Source organism: Apus apus, chromosome 2 (assembly GCF_020740795.1).
Source record: "Apus apus isolate bApuApu2 chromosome 2, bApuApu2.pri.cur, whole genome shotgun sequence".
NCBI classification, from domain to species: domain Eukaryota; kingdom Metazoa; phylum Chordata; class Aves; order Apodiformes; family Apodidae; genus Apus; species Apus apus.
This window is the reverse complement of record NC_067283.1, coordinates 38581390-38600996: the sequence shown is the minus strand read 5'-3', so window position 1 is coordinate 38600996 and position 19607 is coordinate 38581390. Positions and strand designations below refer to the sequence as shown.

General features: G+C 35.8%; 1 protein-coding gene across 4 annotated transcripts in view; it reads left to right on the top strand.

The window, feature by feature from the left end:
* ZNF385D (zinc finger protein 385D) overlaps window positions 1–19607 on the top strand; it is a 417913-nt gene that overhangs the window by 357832 nt on the left and 40474 nt on the right. The window lies entirely within an intron of this gene.

The window sequence follows — 19607 nt, the reverse complement described above, 5'->3', positions numbered from 1 at the left end:
AATTTGAAGTAAACATCTATAATAAATCAGGTGAATGGTGAAGACCTGACAAAAAGTATAAAAAATGCCTATGGTCACCAGGTCAGGTATGAATTGCTACGCTGATACCTAAAGTTAGCTCAGACAAATTCCAACCTAAGTGACCAAATTGCCCTTTTTTTCAATATGTCTTTTTTTTTTTCCCCCACTTGTTATGATTTTTTTTAACTGAATCATTAATTGCTCTGTAAGAATTTCATGCTCAGTATGCAAGATCTGAGTTATGTTTGTTAATTCTGAATGATCCTATAACAAATGACACTATTCCTGTCTGCCAAGTGGAAACGTTCATATGCTTTTGAATAGCTTTTAGATTTCCCACCGATGTCATGTTTCTTTAAAAACATGAACCTTTTTCTCATCTAATCTTTCAGGCATGAAAAGAAAATGATTGCCTAATAAAGGTATACTGCTGGAGTATAAGTGGCTTAGTATTAAAATATTAACTTCATCTTTCTCATGTTACATTCAAACATAGGTGTCCCACTGAACACATCCTATTAGAACATTGAGTCTCTTTCAGGTGTCTAGTAAGGACTCTGGGGACTCTTTGCTATTAGTCAGTCTGTGCTGCTTTATTTAAGATTCGAAACTTCTGCTCTACATTGTAGAAAAAAGGTTTCAGACTTAGTGCTCAAATGAAAATGTGGCTGTATGAATCTTTATAGAAGGACACATATAATTGGAAAATACTAAAGCCGTTGCATTTAAACATGCAACGAAACATTCTTTTCATATATATTAAAGAGTATGTTTCTGCGTATTTGTTTGCAATATGTATCCTTCTCTGTTCAAGACAGGTGGTTAACTGTTGTTTCCCCCAATATCAGGTGGATTAGCACACTGATTGCTTTTTATTACTTAGATAGTCAAAGCCATGTGCATATTAGCGCTGTACAAAGATGTATTTGTGCAGTTTCTGGTTCAGCTTCACAGTCTGTAATAGAAAGAAACTCCAATCTGAAAATTAAAATCAGTTTCCTTTTATCTCTGCTTTCATTTTATTTGCATTTTCATTTTATCTCCCTTAGATTTGGCTTTGAGCTTTTATATACTATTACTATTATTATAAATGTATATTTTGGTAATGGGTAGGCTCTAATACTTATGAGGGCTTCTGTCCACCATATTTGAGAGGTCATGGCAGCTTGGTGAGGTTCCCACCGATTGGAAAAAAAGTAACATAGCCCCTATTTTTAAAAAGGGGAAAAAGGAAGACCCAGGGAACTACAGGCCAGTCAGTCTCACCGCTGTGCCTGGCAAGGTCATGGAGCAGATCCTCCTGGAAAATCTGCTAGGGCACATGGAAAATAAGGAGGCGATAGGTGACAGCCAACATGGCTTCACTAAGGGCAAATCATGCCTGACTGATTTGGTGGCCTTCTATGACAAGGCTACAGGGATGGTGGCAGAGCAACTGATGTCATCTACCTGGATTTGTGCAATGCATTTGACACTGTCCCACATGACATTCTGGTCTCCAAACTGGCAAGACATGGATTTGACAGATGACCACTCGGTGGATAAGTAATTGGCTGGATGGCCACACTCAGAGAGTTATGGTCAATGGTTCAGTGTCCAGGTGGAGGCAAGTGATGAGTGGTGCTCCTTGGGGGTCAGTACTGGGACCAGTGCTGTTCCACATCTTTGTTGGAGACCTGGACAGTGGGATTGAGTCTTTCATCAGCAAGTTTGCTGATGATGCCAAGCTGTGTTGTGTTTGTATCCTGGTTTGAGCCATGAAGACGATCAAAAGGCTGGAGCACATCTGTGAAGACAGGCTGAGAGAGTTGGTGCTATTTAACCTGGAGAAGAGAAGGCTCTGGGGAGAACTTATAGTGGCCTTTTAGTACCTGAAGGGGCTACAGGAAAGCTGGGGAGGGACTTTTCACCAGGGAGGGTAGGACAAGGGGTAAAGATTTTAAAGTGAGAGAGCGTAGATTTAGGTTGGACATCAGGAAGATGTTCTTCACCTTGAGGGTAGTAAGGTGCTGGAATAGGTTGCCCAGGGAGGTTGTGGATGCCCTCTCTCTGGAGGTGTTCAAGGCCAGGTTGGATGAGGCTTTGTGCAGCCGGGTCTAGTGTGAGGTGTCCCTACTCATAGCAGGGGTGTTGGAACCTGATCTTTAAGGTCCCTTCCAACTTTAACCATTATCTGTGATCCTGTATGATTCTATATATTAAGAATTACTGGATCATTTCTGGTCTTGCTTGGTGTAGCTGCCCTATTTTATCATATACTCTTTGATGTATTTGTTTAATTCTTTGTTCTTAATGGCAAGCAACCCTAACTTTTCCTTCTTAAGGAAAGCTGAGGAAGACATACTACTGTATTTATGACATTAACATATGGATTAAAAGTGCACTGCCTATTTTTTAGCATTTTTATAGACAGCATATTTTCCTGTAATCTTTTGTAAATAAAATAAATTCTGTTCCTAATAATGATACAAATGTCAACTGTATTTAAAATTCAAAACAGTATCCTATTCAAAATATGCTGGTGGATGCAGAAAGCAATTTACTGTATTATCCCAGTGTGCAATTTGCTGGTACAGCTTAGGCTGTGGATACCCTTGTATCTGTAATTATTGTGTTAAGGATGTTTAATGTAAGAGAAGAACTCAGTGCAGTCTGTTGGTATAGCTTAGCTGTTGTTTTGTTTCCATATGCTTTATTATATCATAAAGTGTGCTTTTGATGTGGCAAGTGATTTCTTCAGATAATTTCAGCATTGCTTAGGGCACAGCAGAATTAAAAAGCTAATTCTGGGTTGAGGCTTGTGAGATCCTGGATATAAATTGATTTCCTTTACAAGTCAATGCTTTAGTTCATGTCAAAAGAGAACAATGACCTTGAATCTTGAATTTGTAAGGATTTCTACTTCATATTAACTTGAAAAATTTTGGGTGGAGCATTCCACAGTTGCAAGTGTGAAAAAAATGAGAAGTAATTGTTTGGTGATTAGTACAACATAGATGGATTTCAGAGCCAGCTATAGGACTTGATGGCCTGCTTCCCAGTCACCCTATTCTGAAAGTTCAACTTTTTCCTTTTTATTTGAATAAAAAAAATCTTAAACTATATTCTGAAAGAGGTGTTCTTGTTTTCCGATTATCATTTGCTCAGAAAGTAGAGATTACTGATTCACAGCTATTAGTTCTCTTAATAACATGCTTGAAAAATTCAGCCCAGACCAGTAAAATTTAACTGTGCTCCAACATCTTTGACTTTAAATTACCTATGCTTTTTCTTTTCCATACTTCACACAATCTGTAGCCAACTGCAAAACAAAATGTTATCAGTATTCCACAGACTGTTGTACCAATTTTGCATTAGAGCTTAATGGTAATTTGGAAGACAATAGCTTCTCTTTTGATCTCTATGTAGAATTAGGGCTTCTTCTTTTTTTTCAGAGTGTAGCTAAATGGCGATATAAAAATTACAGTAATTTATGTGTGCCTCAATTGATCATGAATGTTCAATAAAATCCTTCTTTGCATCTACGTATGCTGAGAGCTTCATCATATTGAACCCCATGTGTTTGGTGTGGGCCCAGCTGCTCTTGATTGGGATTGCCTTGACAACAATTTTATGCTTGAATAATCTTTCAGATGGAAACTGCTGTCAGTCACAACATCTGTATCAGCCTATTGAATCAGAATGAAACTCCAGTACTGACAGTAGTATTGTTTGTAGGTCTACTGAAATATTAAACAGGTTTGTTTGCAGTATCTCAGGGAAATACCAGCGTGGTTGCTGCATGCCCATCATTGGTAACTACTGGAAATCTTGGGAGTAATCTTCTTTTTTTCATTCATTAATCAGTATTGCTCTAAAACTGGATCAAGCACCATAGCATGTATCTGCTTAATGACTCATTCTCCACAGTATGTTTTGTTGTTATGTTGGGAATGGCATGGACACTAGCTAGTAGGATGGGTCTGAATGCTCCACAGTTCCTGCCACTGGGATTTAAAAAGAATTATGGTGTTGCAGTCGTCATATTCAGAAGCCTATTACTGTTGCATTATTGTTTATTTTGTCAGTTAATGGACTAATTTGGAACGGAGCAGAAACTTCTTGATCCAGTGCTCTAAAGTGGGTGGTTGGTTTTGTGAGTCTGGAATTTTTCAAATGAGAAGGGTCTGCTTTGAAGGCAACAGAAGGGTAGGTAGATCTTCACTTAAGTGATCCATGTTTTTTCAGGCTGATACAAGATTGACTGGACCATGCAGAAATATAAAGTAGTTGTTTGCTATCTCTTTGAGGGCTGTTTTTTTTTTTGTGGTGGACATTTATAAGGCAAAGATGACCTAATCTCCCCAGATGCTTTAGAGCTTGCTTACATTATTTTCTTTTGTTGTTCATGTCATGTTCTTGCCATCCCTAACCAAGAAAGGAGGGGAATGAATACAAGTAATATAAGTATACAAGAATATAAATAAATGTACTGTGCTAAATGTTTGGAATCATTGCTATATACACTAATAGCATAATTCAGAGTGATCTAAAGAAAACAGTAACAGAAGTTGTACTAATAAATATAAGGCAATCTGCTTTACCCAGTTCATTGTCCATTCATGTTACAACAGTGAGCACAGCAGGAATCTTCTCTAGAAACAGGCTTATCCTACTTACATACAGGCAGCATTTTCAGAAATAGACCCGAGTCCTGTTCAAAACTACTGCAAGGATGTTCAGAACAGTTTTATTTTGCAAAAATGATAATTATTCTGTTTTCCATTTGGTGAGCCACATGTTTTAATAATGTATTTAAAGTATTAGCAGATGGTCAGTGATTTCTTTCCTCTGCTGGAGAAGTCTCATAGGTGAAATTCCTCTGTATTATGTCATTCCTTTGCTAAAATATACCTTCCACTTATCAATGGAATTAGACTTAGCAGATACTAATTTTATATTTGGTCACAGTCAAACAAAGATAAACTAACATATCAGGGTCAAATACTTCCTCAGTTCCAGGCATTGTCCCCCTTCCTTATCCTTGAAAATGAAAAAAATAAATAAGAAATTTATTGTGTTTTGAATATATGGCAAAATACAAAAAATAATCTAACATCTAGTTGTTTTAAGGTCTCCTGGCACTACAGTTGTAAATCATATCAATAAACTTAAGTTAAGCTTAACCTTAGTTAGGTATCTTCAGCACTAGCAAACATCAAGTTATTTGAACACAAAGCATAGCTGTGACTGCAGTATCTGTTTGAGGGAGAATGTAAACACATGATTGGTCTTCATAGAATCATAGAATGGTTTGGGTTGGAAGGAACCTTAAAGGTAATCTAGTTCCAACCCCCCTGCATGGACAGGGACACCTCCCACTAAACTACGTTGCTTAAAGCCCCATCCAACCTGGCCTTGAACACTTCCAGAGATGAGGCTTCCACAGCTTCCCTGGGGAACCTGTTCCACTGTCTCACCATCCTTACAGGAAAGAAAGTCTCACTAGAATCTAATCTAAACCTACCCTCTTTCAGTTTGAAACTGTTACTCCTCATCCTATAACTACATGCTCTTCTAAAAAGTTCTCTCCACCTTTCCTGTAGCCCCTTTGGGTACTGGAAGGCTCCATGCACCTGAACTCTATGCTTCTTAGACTTAATATAGTTTTCCATGTAGTAAATGACTTGTTATAGGAAATTCAGGTAGGCCACACCTACAACTTCAGAGTATGTTAAATCTCTCTTAGACTTAAAATATATATAGTGTTTCAAATATCTTGAAGAATTATTGTGTATTTCTCATTTCATCTTTGTGCATTCTGTACTCCACTGTGATACATCAAACAGCAGTCTCCCACTATTAAAACTCTTGTTTTACAGCATGTCCAAAATGAAGTTAGTGCCAAAGGAGCTAGAAAAAAATATGTAAATTAGAAATTAGGAACTACAGAATCTTATTATAGGGAAAAAAATGGATACAAGAATAAACATAGGCTCATCAAGGGAAATAAAAAGGAGCTTTTAAGAGTAACAGGAACCAAGGAACTGTGTCTGATAGATTTGATTTGAGAAGGAAAAAAACAGCTTACTTATGTAAACTTGATGATAATGTCGATGTTTAAATGCTTTCCATGCTAATGGTGACATTAAGTGTATTTAACCATAAGTACTAAATTAGACAACAGATCAGGAGAAGTTGCATATGAAAGTTCCTACACAGGAACCACTGGTGTATTGATGTTTCCAGAAAGCCTTATGAAAAAGCCTTTTTTTGAAGATAATGTAGTCATGTAAAGATTTTTGTTTCCTTAATTGCTTTAAATGAACTACATTATTACTATCATTATTGCTGCTTTTGTTCAAAGAATACAATCAAATTGAGGGGCAACTTAGGGAACATCTAATACAATTATTTAAGGATAGTTTAATGCTGAAATTATTTACTTTATCAAAGAGAATATAAGCAGTATTTTGATTACAGTATATAAAAATTTGCATGAAAGCAGCAAGGTAATAGTAAAACAATGCCTCCTTTTTGGGAGTTGTGACAATATCTAAAGACTGCAGGTGGAAAAGAGTGAGCTTCATTCTACAATCAAGACAAAATGTCTTTAACACTGAGAAGGATTGTGACATATACAGAATCTCATGTGGTATTCTCATAATCATTTGACCAAAGCTATTAGGTTTGACTTAGGAATTAATAAAGGAAGTCCTCTGGGCAATGTTCTGTTGTATGTCAGAGAAAAGTGTGGACATAAGTATTTTTTTCTGGCTTCAAATATATAATTGGTCTTCCAGACTCCTCTCAGGAAAAAAAAATTTGAAAAAAAAAAAAAGCCTTTGCTGCCTGGAGACTGCAGATTTTGTGTCTTACACATTTGAAGTATTCTGTAATAAAGTCCTTTATGTGGCAAATTTAATCGTACTTAAATTTAAACACGAGACCAATTCATTTGACTTCAGTCAACCAACACGCATTTTCAAAGCTTGGGAATTGGTTCTTGAAGGTATGTCCTACCTAGGTCATAATATTTTATCTACATGTTGCACAGGACTGGGCAAGTGCATAGTGCTTGATTAAATAAAGCCCTAGAAAATTATAATTGCTAGTGTAGATTTGTCTAGATAGAAAGAGGCTTTATGGTGCAAGCTGCCTGCACCCTGTCTCAGTGTCCTTAATTATGTCACAGAATTGACTCCAGATAATTAAAGATGTTTTATTTCTCTGGAAGGCTAGTTTACTTTGATTATTATATATGTTTTAATATTTTCCTTTTCTGTCATTACTAGAGTTTGAATTAAATGAGAATTAAAATTCACGTTTTAATTGCCAAGTTGTATAATATTGAGCATTCTTCCTACTTCTTTCAATCAGAATTTAGTACTGTTTCCACTTCCTTGTTTCCCTCTGATTAGATTTAAGCCCTATGATAAGGAGATTCAGAAGGACCTACTTATTTAATCTAGTAGGTCTGCACTGATCAAAGCATAGGTAGTAGCATTTCTTTTAAGTAACCTGGGTTTCCAGCTAAGTATTACATAGAATGTAAATTTTTAAAATCAGACTTCTTCTATCACACTTTTCAAATTATCTCATTTCTGCTTGCAAGTAGCCATTTTCTTACATTAGAGCACTCAAATGAGCTCTTTAGTTCATTCGCCTTATCACAGGAGTCCTGAGACAGCTGCCATGCAGTTTTAATCCCTTCCTTTGCTACATTTTACTTTTTAATATTTCTGGTTCATTTTCTGGTCTGCTGGTTTTATAGCTGCAAGTTTCTAGCATCATCTCAGCAGATCCATCTGAAAGTTGCAGCAACAGATTACCCACTTCAGCCATCTAGTTGAATTTGCTTGAGGTAGTTGCCCTTAATAAATCAACAACTCCCAGTACGGAAAGATGCCTACTTTTTTTCCTGCTTTCAAGTATAAGGAAATATCAGCAGCTGTTGATGGCAATACATCGCTTGAAACATGGGGCAGATCTTGCCAAACAAGCTTGTCATGCTTTCCCTGAATGTGCTTCCTAGTCTAGTATTTCCTTGTAACACCACCCAGCACATGGCAAGGATGATGATTCTGAGAAGGTTAGTGTATTATCTCCCTCACAGGATAGGACTGGTGCATGGGAACTTCAGCAGCAGAAATTAATAGATCACTACTGGAGACACCCCTAGTATGTGCGTGCACGGGAGTGACAATGCTCACAGCCCCTGGGAGTATGCTGCTTGGGGAAGGTTTCTGTACAAAATCCATAGGATGGATGGCAGCATCTGTATCACAGTGGCCTTCCAGTACCTGAAAGAGTAAAAAAGGAAAAGCTTGGGATGGACTTTTTATAAGGGCATGTAGACATATGACAAGACATAGAGGTTTTAAACTGAAAGGGGATAGATTTGAGAATAGATATTAGGAAGAAAGTATTTCCTGTGAGGGTGGTGAGACACTGGAACAGGTTGCTCAGAGAAGTTGTGCATGCCCTGTATGCTTGCTCCCTGGAAGTGTTCAAGGCCAGGCTGGATGCGGCTTTCAGCAACCTGGTCTAGTGGGAGGTGTCCCTGCCCATGGCAGGGGGTTATCAAGATGAAGAGAACTAAAAAGGCTTTCATTTATCCTGCTGTTTTATCACTGTAGTTTGCCAGCCTGGGGTACAAGTTGTGTCATGAGTCCTGCAGCTCCTGCTATAAACGGCAAGTGCAGTAACCACATTACTGAGCAGAGAAGGTAAACTATGCCCATGACAAGCATGAAGTACAAACTGGAAAATGAAAAAGCAGATGTAAAGTTCACACTGACAAAGCCCCAATGCCCTGCCAGATTTGGGGGACCAACCGCACTTTCATAGGGACTGCAGCTTCTTTTCATTCTTTTTGAGAGATATCTGAATACCTTTTGATCAAACTCAGGTCACTCATTTGAGGCTCACTGAATTGTTTAAAAAAGGAAATAACAATTTGTGAATATTCACACTGCATAATTGTACTTAACTAGTGTGTTTGGGTAAATTTAAGGGAAAATTACCCAGCCTACTACTGCAAATTTAAACCTTCAATTATTATTTTTGTTGTTGTTGTTGTTGATAATTTTTAACATGTGCATTCACTGTAGAAAAATTTGAGATTCTTGTTTATAATTCTGCTTTTCCTGTGCCAGGGAATTCTTTAGACTGGCCACTGTGATGGCTGTTAACACAGGCTGCATTGTTGCTGCACTGCCTTGCAATTATCCAGTGGTTTGTCTAGCTCCAAATCAAGGTCCCTGGTTGTCCTCTATCACAACTGTGATGCCTGTTTCATAACTATCTCCTACTGTCATTTGGTTTTAAGCTTTTAACAATTTCTTGCTAACTTTAAAACAAATGTAGGAAACTATTGGCATTTTTAATTAACCCTTTCCTATTAGCTAAATAACGGTGTGGTTGTCAACATTTATACTGCTACATTTTTTCAACCTAGAAGAACCAGCTGTGACTGGAAATCTGTCTCATTCTTTACTTCAAGTAATAGTCTTTCTACTTCCTTAAAAAAGATTTTTAAAAATGAAAAAAATCACTTTCTGGGACACTTGAAATGAGAAAGCTGAGGGGAAAAACACTGGTGCAGAGGAAAAAAATAATCCATAATAATTTCCATAATAATTGTATTTTTTGTTATCTTGCACCTCTGCTTGTATTGTTTGTTTGTTTTTTTACTTTGTTGCCAGCTGCCGGAGTTGTTTTTTGTTGCTTGGGGTTTTTTTTTTTGGGGGGGGATAAAAAACCAAAAACAGCCAAAGAATCCTCCCAACAAGCTCAAAACCCAAACCAGAAATTTGAAAATAGAAGTTTCTCTCCTTTCTGTTCTCTCACAGAGCTGTGCTACTTGAAAGTATTTTATTAGTCCTCCAATACTGTGCACACTGTATCTAATCAGGATGGCTGTCATTATGGAACTCATGAGATGTATTGCTGACATTTCCAGCCTTACATATTTGGGAGTGCATTTATCTTCCTTTGGCAATGTGTCATCATGCTCTGAGCAACAGCTATGATGTGCACACTTGCTTTATGGTTGGCAAGGACTGCTTTCCAGTGGCTGATCCCACCCTACTGCCTCTTTTGGTACCGCTTTGAAGAACATGCTTATCTTTTTCAAGGTAATTACTACATACTTGGACAGTCTCTGAATAGAAATAAAAGATTTTATATTTTACCAAAATAAGGAGGTTCTGTGGTACTTCTGATGTGGTTTGATTTTGTTGTTTTTGCTTCTTTAAATATATCTCTGATTATATGAACTGAACAAAGACATTTATTTTCAGTATTCATAGTTAACCTAATATACTACTAATTGCTTCAGGTCCTGGTTTGAAGAAATCAGTATAATTTATTTTAATTTAAATTTATTTTATTTGCAACTTAATCTGAAAATCTGAAGTATTGAAGTATAATATCTGAAGTATTGGCAATAAAGTTAATTAATTTACCAGAAGACCACTTAGAAGAGTTAAATACTTTGCCTTTTCACAGCCAGTTTAGGATATTTCTTAATTTAACTTCAGGTGTGATCATCACCCAAGAAACCATGCTTCCAGAAACTGAATTTGGTTTGAAGTTGTATTAAGTAGATATTGAAAGAAGAGACATCTCTGCAGTATTGAATGGTTGATTGACGTTGAAATAATGAAACTGATACCCCAATCTTTCCTTTCATGTATGAACAAATGTGCCGTTGTAAAATAAATGTGCTTTGCCAGCCTGTTGGGTACTTATTACTCAAAAGGAAATTTCTCATGAAAGTAACAACATTCCAAGGCAAGGGCATTGAAATTAGGTGATCTTTAAGGTCCCTTCTGACCCAACCAATCTATTATTTTGAACATTTCTTTACCCAACTTGGCTACAGGCTAATGAAGCAACGGTGCAACACAAACAATGTTTGTCTTTTGAGTCTCTAAGGAAACTAACAACTCTGATAGAGAAACACAGGACTTTGTTGTAAGTACAATTGTGTACAGTTTCTTTTATTGTTTTCCCACTTTAGATTTATCAAAAACTTGCCTGTTTTCCAGATCAGACATACTTACGGATATCAGATACATAGTTCCCAGCTTTAAAAGAAGTGCTGAAACTCATCATAGTAGCATTATTTATAGACTGTTTGTAAAGTTTTATAAAGGTACAGACCATGTGCCCTAAACAAGAATTGTTAAAGACTTACTATTTAAATTTATTTAATCTAGAGTTCATGAATAGCAAATACGTGTTTTTAAGTGCATCTAAAGGTTTGAATTTTCATTGGTAGAATTTTGTAAAGAACTTTTATAAATTTATAAATATATAAAATAAAGAATTTTATAAATTTATATGTACTGAATGTCACTGGTTGATAGTGTTATTGGTTGGATAAGTAAAGAAGTTCCAAGCTTAAAGAAGGAGTTATCCAATTTCAATTCAAGTGTACTGTTATGTTGATTGGCACTGGAATTATCAAAGAAGAAAAAAAAATCCAGAAAGCTGGGAGTTTTACACATAGAAAAATGGGTATTAAAACCCAGTGGAATTGAGGGGGGGGGAATCTTGAAGGTCCAGCTATGTGTTAGAGTTCCATGCCAGATGCAGCATTGCCTATTTGGTGCTATATTGCCTAATGCCTCAGAAGGGCCCCCACCCGAAATAGTAAGAGCTTTAGGGTTTTGCTAGAGTACTATAGCTGCCCATCTATCTGGTATTTATATTTCTGCTTGCATATTCCTCAACAACTTCTAGTCCAAAATGGATCTGGGGCACTTGTTTTGTGTCATATCATCTGCCAAGCCATGGACATTCCTGTCTCCATACAGGAAGACACTCTTGCTTCCCTGGGGAGAAGAGTTTAACAACCGTCACAGATCCTGACAGTAGTAACTTCGATACATGGAGAACAGAGGAGAACTACCTCTTTGCCATTGATATAAAAAATGAGACATGCCCTCTCTGACTGTTTATTATGAAGATGAATTGGGGCCTGACTTTCTGGAAAGTAGAGTCTAGACTATGCCTGTTTTCTAAGTAGGAGCATCAAAAGCATTTCTATGGAGAATTTTAGCATCTCACTTAAACTATTAAAATATATCAAATTAATGTCTTAGAAAACACAAGAAATTGAGACAGTTTATTATAGTGTGCTTGGTGTTACATGTTTGGCAACTCATTGCCTGACGACAAGATAAGCTCATAGCTATTATAGCAAAAAACACTGGCAAGCCCCTAGTTTACAGTTTTTCAGTATTTCATTCCAAGTGAAAAGATTAAGATATTTATGAAGCTGAGCTATGATTATGATACAATTGCTGATAAATGCTTAATCATGGATTCTACCCTGTGTATATCAAGCTCTGACATTTTTTATTATTTTTTTTTACAATAGCTCCTAGTCTGTAAGACTGCTTGCACTATGACCATACAGACTAATTTTATTATATATGTTGCAAAATTTGAACATAATCTGTGGTAGTACCTTACATACCCTCTGAAACTGTAGACCCAGTTTCTCCAGACAACTCTTATAACAACAAAGTAGAGCTGTAGTAAAGTTGACAGCCAGGTTTATTCTGCTTTAGGCTTGTAAAAATTCTGACTGTGGTCTCAGAGTATTCATGGATAAGGAACTTTTCACAAATAAGTCACCTCCTAAGGAGGAAGAGTATTTTTACTGTAACATAAAATAGAGACCACAGCTAAGGAAAATTATTTACTTCTAGTTAAAACATCACTTCCGAAATCAAAACATTAGAACATTTTTTTTATCTTAGATTTTCTCAAAGGACTGATTTTGCTCAGTTTTTCGTGTGGTTTAGCAAGCAAAGCTGAACTTAGGAATTATTCTGACTGTATAGTAATATAATATAGTATGGTACAATATAGTTATCCAAACTTGCATTAGTGAAGGGTTGGAAGAAGAGAGGAAAGGGTGAATTCAAATAAAAAAGAAAATCTTTGTACTTAAGTAACAGCAATTTTCAGAGGTTCTGCTTATATTAATATTGTCTGAGCACATTATAAAGCATTTGTCATAGCTATTGCATTCCTGTCAAATCAAGCAATATTAGAAGAGGACTTTTATAACGAATATTAATATAAGAGACAGCTGTAACTGAAGTAAATTATAGAGGCATGTAAATGTAGTATTAACTGCTACAGCAAAGTAGTCTTCCACTGTAAATCAATTACTTCTTATAAGGTTAATAAAAAATTAGGCCACTCCAGTTGTCGTCTGCAAGCTGCTGAGCATTGACAGGAGTTTTTAAGTACTTTGCTCATGTGTCTAGTTCTAAATTAAAAGTCATATTCATGAAAATGAGTTTACAGCCTGTGCACTCAACTTATCGACCATGCTATACATTCTGCACAGTTCTCAAATTCTTGTTCACACCTCAGAACACCAATCTTCTCTTCAGCCATCTATGGTCATTCAGGCAAGTTAAGGTAAAAGTGCAAGAGTTATCCCTCTGCATCAAAAATAAAATAAATGAATTCAGGTTTTGGCTGTTCATTTTGAATCTAGGCTCTGAAAATGCCAGTGAGTTTTTTGTTGTTTGGGTTTTTTTTGCTTGATTGTTTTAAATTAAAGGTTCTTTGCTTTTGCCTTTCATTTTAAACATATAAATCTGGTTTTGTGTTAGGATTTTTGCATTTATCTCAATTTTAGTGTGTGCTGGTTTTTATTAGAAAATGAAAATAGTTAAGGATTAGGTGCATGAAGTTAGGTTTTGTAGTTTTACTAATATTTTTTGGGTTTGGTTGTGCTTGTTTGGGTTTCTTTGTTAGCATTCAATAGCTACCAACATCCAAGCCATACCCTTACAAGAAAATTCTTCTGCAGGGCAATTGTGATTATTATGTGTGGTTATTATTTGGAACATCTTTCCCTAATGCCAAACACTGATTCAGAATCTTGATAAGTAGATGATCACTACGAAGACTGTTTCAAGTAAGATGTAGTGAAGCTGAAATCTCATTGCTCGTTTGTAGGATTTTAAGTTAAAAAACAGAAGTGTTTTGTTTTTTTTTAATTTACTTTTGATAAGTGATCAGAATCATGCTCTTGGAGTTTTAAGAACAATTGCCACATGTAATTTTTGTTTCTGTCATCATCATTATTGTGATTTGATGGCTAGTGATTAATCTTCTAGAATAAAAAGAAAAATTGACAAATCTCTATTTAAGATAAATTTTACTAATTATTTTGAAATGGTAGTGCTGTTTTGATTTTATATAGTGCTATGTCTGAGGACCACTGAACAGAAAAATATCTGTAAACTGTTTTCCAAATGAGCAAGTGTGGAATAAAGGTTCTGTGGAATTTGATGATGTAACAAATTTGTGGTCTTAGACATTTCAAGTGTGGAATTTAAGCAGCTAAGTCTGAAAGTAACCATTCTTAAAGCTTTTGTTCCTCTTTTATGTACATTTCAAAGATATCTCTATTTTTAGCATTTAGGTTCCTCACATTGACATTCCCAGAATCAACCTTTCTCCTTGTTTTTTTTCACAGAATTGAGCAATTCAGGATTCATCACACCTCTTATGTTAATGATGATAAATGCTTTTATATGGCATCTGCTATTCAGCTTACATAATGATCAGAAGTAACTGTCAAATAGCCTGCTTAGAAATAAGTTAACAACTGCTTAAGACTGTGCATATCTATACATTATGATCCAAAGGTTTTTAGGTCACTCACTTTTCAAGATTATCTTGGTTCATGTCCTATTACCTTTCAAATGTGAATATTTATTTGAAAGCTGAACAAAGCTGAAAAATAGAGTATTTTTACAACAAGCTGTTTGCATCTTTCAGTCCTTCATGAACAGCTAGATCTTCAATATAATCAGGAACAGGAAGAGAATGATTTTTAAGGAAAAAGCTGTAAGTGAGATGAAGATGTCATAAGCATGTTTCACATTTTATATACAGAAAGCTGTGTTCTGTATGCAAATGAGAGCTGGATTTGAGCTTCTGTGTTTATGATTTCCACCTTTTTCCTATTCCTGAAATACATCGTTTACTTCAGATGTCTACACCTTCTACCTGTTGCTAGCTTTTGTGAAGAGAACACACTGCTTAGAGAGAAGTGCCAGTCAAGACACCAGGTTCTGGCTCTGCCATTCCTCTCACGCTTCACAGCTGCTATAGGCTATTTCCAGCTTGCTACATAGTACACATTACTGTAAGATGCCTTCTGAACGTGTTTTATTAACACAGGGTGTGCTGATGTTCACCCAAAGTGAATCTCCAAAAAAGGTAGTCCTTTGCTGGCCTGTTTCCTTCAGACTAGAGATAGTAATATAATGGCCATGTTATAATTGCATATTCCCCATCTGCCCCCTCAGTGCTTCACAGGGACTAATTTAAAGCATCTGTTTCCCTCCCAAGCTACTCGTATGCAGCATTTTCATCTGTTATCTTTAGCTTGACATAAGAAGCACAGGGAGCTCTCAGCCAAGCCAAAAGCAACAGGTTTTTTTGCAGACTCTGTAGAAGAGTAATCTTTGAATAGCTGCAGGAACTTTCAGACTCTTAATCTTATCCATTCTTTTCCTGTTTACCATTTGGTGGCTTACAGTGTTTAAAGTGGAAAGCCATAATTGTTTTCATATTTGGTTAGAACTTTGAGGAAAGTGCTCAGGGCCAGCAAGTTGTTTGTGTTTTTCATAATACATGTTTTCATGGGAAAAAAGATCAGAGAATGAGAGAGAAACATGTAAGCAGAATGTACAGTTTTGTTTTAAATCTGTGTATCTTGAGTGTGCCTTTTCAGGTGGAAGTGACTGTTTCCTGAGAATTCATATTAACTTAATTGTATTAATGAAAAGGTATCTGCATTGGTTGGACTTACTCTTATGCTATGGAAATTATTATGGCTGTTTTCACTCTTCAATGCATAATGTTGTTGATTATAGAGGGAAAAAAATATTAAAATAGGCTGTTTTAATACTTTGTTGAAAAACAGAAAGTAATTTTTTACTTTGAGATATATAAATAATGATTCCTGAACCTCCTCTCCATTTTGTTTTTTCTCCTCCTTTTTTCTCAGAGTGATACCATGGGAACTATGATTGTTTTAACACTTCTATATGAAAGATACATCCTTCAGTTCTTGGTAGTTTTTATACACACTTATTTCCTAGTTATTGTTGATATTTATTTTCTTTTTCTTGGTTATGAGTATCCTTCACTATTTTACCAATGAATTCTATGTTCTTATGTTTCTTGACTACTCTTGATTGCATATTACAGGCACAAAAAATAAAATTATCCCCCTGAAAAAGGGAGCTTAAGTCATTTCCTTTTACATCAGAAAATGATGAATTTGCGTCAGTGAAAGTGAAACAATTCTTAACAAAATGCTTTCAGGGGAATGGAAGCAAATTTCACTCAAATTAATTTTATTCCCTTATCATCTGCAATGAAATGAGAACCTTCTAAACATGTTGGCTTCTGTCTTGCTGTGTTTGTACAATAAGTTAGTCCACTCATGTCCAAGATTTGGGACTTTTGCTGTTACAAATAATTCAGCAGCACTGTCCTAGTTACTGCTTACAGGTTTGATATCTATATTAACTAAATCAATTTACTGTTGTTTCTGAGTATTCTCGGTGTATGCTTACTGAGCATGTTTATTTTCCTATGTGTAAGTTTTCATTACCATAAGCTGTTCCATGTTTCACCAAAATAATCTCAAGAACCAGGGTGCTCCATTTAAGCATTCTTCTGCAATTAAATACAGCAAGCAAAACTATTTTAGAAAATAGCAAAAGAAAACCAGGAATAACTAGTAAATTATGAAAGTTCCTTGAAAATGAAAATTTTAATTCAGTGTTTAATTTTCACTGTATTGAAATAAAAATGGTTTCCGTAACTGAGATACCATATTTACATTTTATCCTAAGGTCAGAGTTGAGACCACAGTATCTCACACAGTCCTGCAGGCCAGCTCCCATTAAACATTGACTTTTCTAAAGGTCATTACTGGAAACATTCAAAGTTTTATTTATGATGTTCAACAGGCTTAAGTTGTGTATGCTAAGAACAACAAAACATTGTTTGTTAACGTATATGTGAAATTAATGCCATGCTCTGTCACATTTGTGGCTATTTTGTTCCTTTTGCAGAGGAATGTTTTGACTGTGATTTCCTCAGTTAAAAGCCCCACAGCCTTCTAAATATCATTCGTTAACTTAAATTCAGAAATCATCCTGTGGTTGTGTGCTCAAATCCATGGAGGCTGCCATTAATATTAATTCAGATGTATAATTTGTATACATAGTCAGTGTAATAGAATGAAGAAAAGGAAACAAAGGTAGAAATATAAATTTACCCACATTTGAACAGATACACTTCTTACTCCAGTGTTCTTGTTGCGAGTCCTCTAAGTAAAAGAAAAATATCTACCATTGACCTGCAGCTTTTTGGGTTTGTTTTTCTCCTCAAGATATATTAACACGATATGTTTTTCCTTCCATTTGGAATTTATTTCACATAACTCTGTATATTGGCTTTAACATTCTAAACTATTAGTGCTCATTCAAGGAACAGTACAATTCAAAATGTCATCAGTAATGGGTAGCTATGACATTCATAATGATTTTTTCCTGAAATGGACAAAAATGATTTGACAAATTGCATGCATTCTCTCTGTGCATTTGCATTTGGTAAATACAGCATTTAGAATATGGTTGAATAAGGATTCAGCTTTGATCTAGCCAAGGGAGAAAGAGCATTCCTAGCAAGTACTAATTGGTTATTCTTCTGTCTCTATAAATTTCATGCCGAAAGTTTCCTGGCAGACCATATAAATATTGCCAAGGATAAGTTATTTCACTAATTCTACCAGGACTAAGGAATCTGAAGGGAAATTTAACTATGTAGATTTTAGGCCACAGGAGGAAAATTCTTCTAATGTTACTTAAAGCTCTTGATGTTTAAACTTATATGGTGAAAAAAGAACAAATAAAAACTAGCAGCTGTTCTTGGGAGGTCTCTAGTCATGTAGAAGATTATGCATGGAAGATAAATGGAGAGTATGAAAATACATTGGTTTTGTACAGAGGTTATCCAGGACAGTTCCAGTGACGCACCACCTGTAGAGCTAAGAAAAAGCAAAACAACCCAAAGCAGCTGTCCTAGGAAAAAAATATTGTGTGTAGTTTTCTGTCAAAAGATATTATTGGAGGGACAATATTTAAATTCCAATTGCAATGTGCTGTTTTACAGATTTTAAGCATTTCTCTTGCATACTCTCTGCCTAAAGTGAAATGAGGTTCCTTTACCAAAAAATCCATGTCATTTTCCTCTTTAATTAAATACTCATAAAGGGGACTGATCATTTCTGTTTTGCTCCTGAGAACCACAAACGAATCACTGCATTCTGAAGTTGAATCTACACACGAAAAATAAAGTGTTTGACAGAGGTGCAACTAGTAATAGTAAATTCTAGACTTAGCCTCTTTTGTTGAAGTAAATGTTTGATTTCAGAGGTAACAATTCTGGACCATATTTTTCATTTTATTTTTCAAAATTATATTCACTGCTATCTCCTAAAGTAACTGATTTAAAAATGAATATTTATTTCACTGGGACATCAGAACACCAGGTGTAGTTAGTTGGGGTTTTTTTTTGAAAGCTGCAGATTTATTAGTCACTGACAGCATGACATTTTTAAACTGGTAAGGGACTAGAGAGCAAAGGTCCTAGAGAGTAAAATCGGATGTTCTTGCAATTCTCCATCAACTAATTTCAATAGAAGGAATTAACTCATCTTAATGTGACTACATACCTCCCATGGTGTAGAGTCCAAAGGGCAAGTCAACAGATCCTAGTAATTAGTTTTGAAAGACAGAATGATTAAAAAGGAGTCGTGTGGGTTCCTGTGTTTCATCAGCAGCTGAAAGAAATAATCCAGCAACAAAAGAGGAACATTCACTCAGGACCATATTTCAATCCCTCATCTGACCAGCAGTGCACCTGTGATACAGACAGAACTCAAAGGGTGCTCGCATCTTCCTGCTCTTTCACATTTTCCTCTTCCTTTTACCTGGACATGTGGTATTGTTTATGGTCTCGTATGCATGATGGTAGCTTCATCAGCTATCAGTGGACTATTTTAAATCCTTTCTGGAGAAGTTTATTAATGATGGTTGCTGACTGGATCCATTGGCTTCAGCTATCATGCTTGACAAAAGAGCAGTGAACCCTACTTTTCTCTTTTACTTTTAGAGATGAGTTTAGGCAGAAGTGTCAAAGAAAGGCTAGAGGAGACATTTCTGGCAGAGCTTCTGTTAATTGTGTTCTCATGTGTTTATGTTTATCCTAGACCCCTTTTGAATTCTCGGCTGCAGCTCTGTGTTTTCCCACTGCTGCCATGCCCTCCTCTTCTTGTCCTCAGTTTGTCAGTCAGAAACAGATCTCTTCAGCCTGCAACACAATGTTAACTGTGTACATTTACAAATGAAATTTTAAAAGCTAAATATAGAGAATATGATTTTTTTAAAGACATAAATTAAAATCCACTACAGTATTCCATAAGCTACTAGAAGCCTGTATCCAGATAGAAAATTACAGTTATGCCTTTTCATAAATCG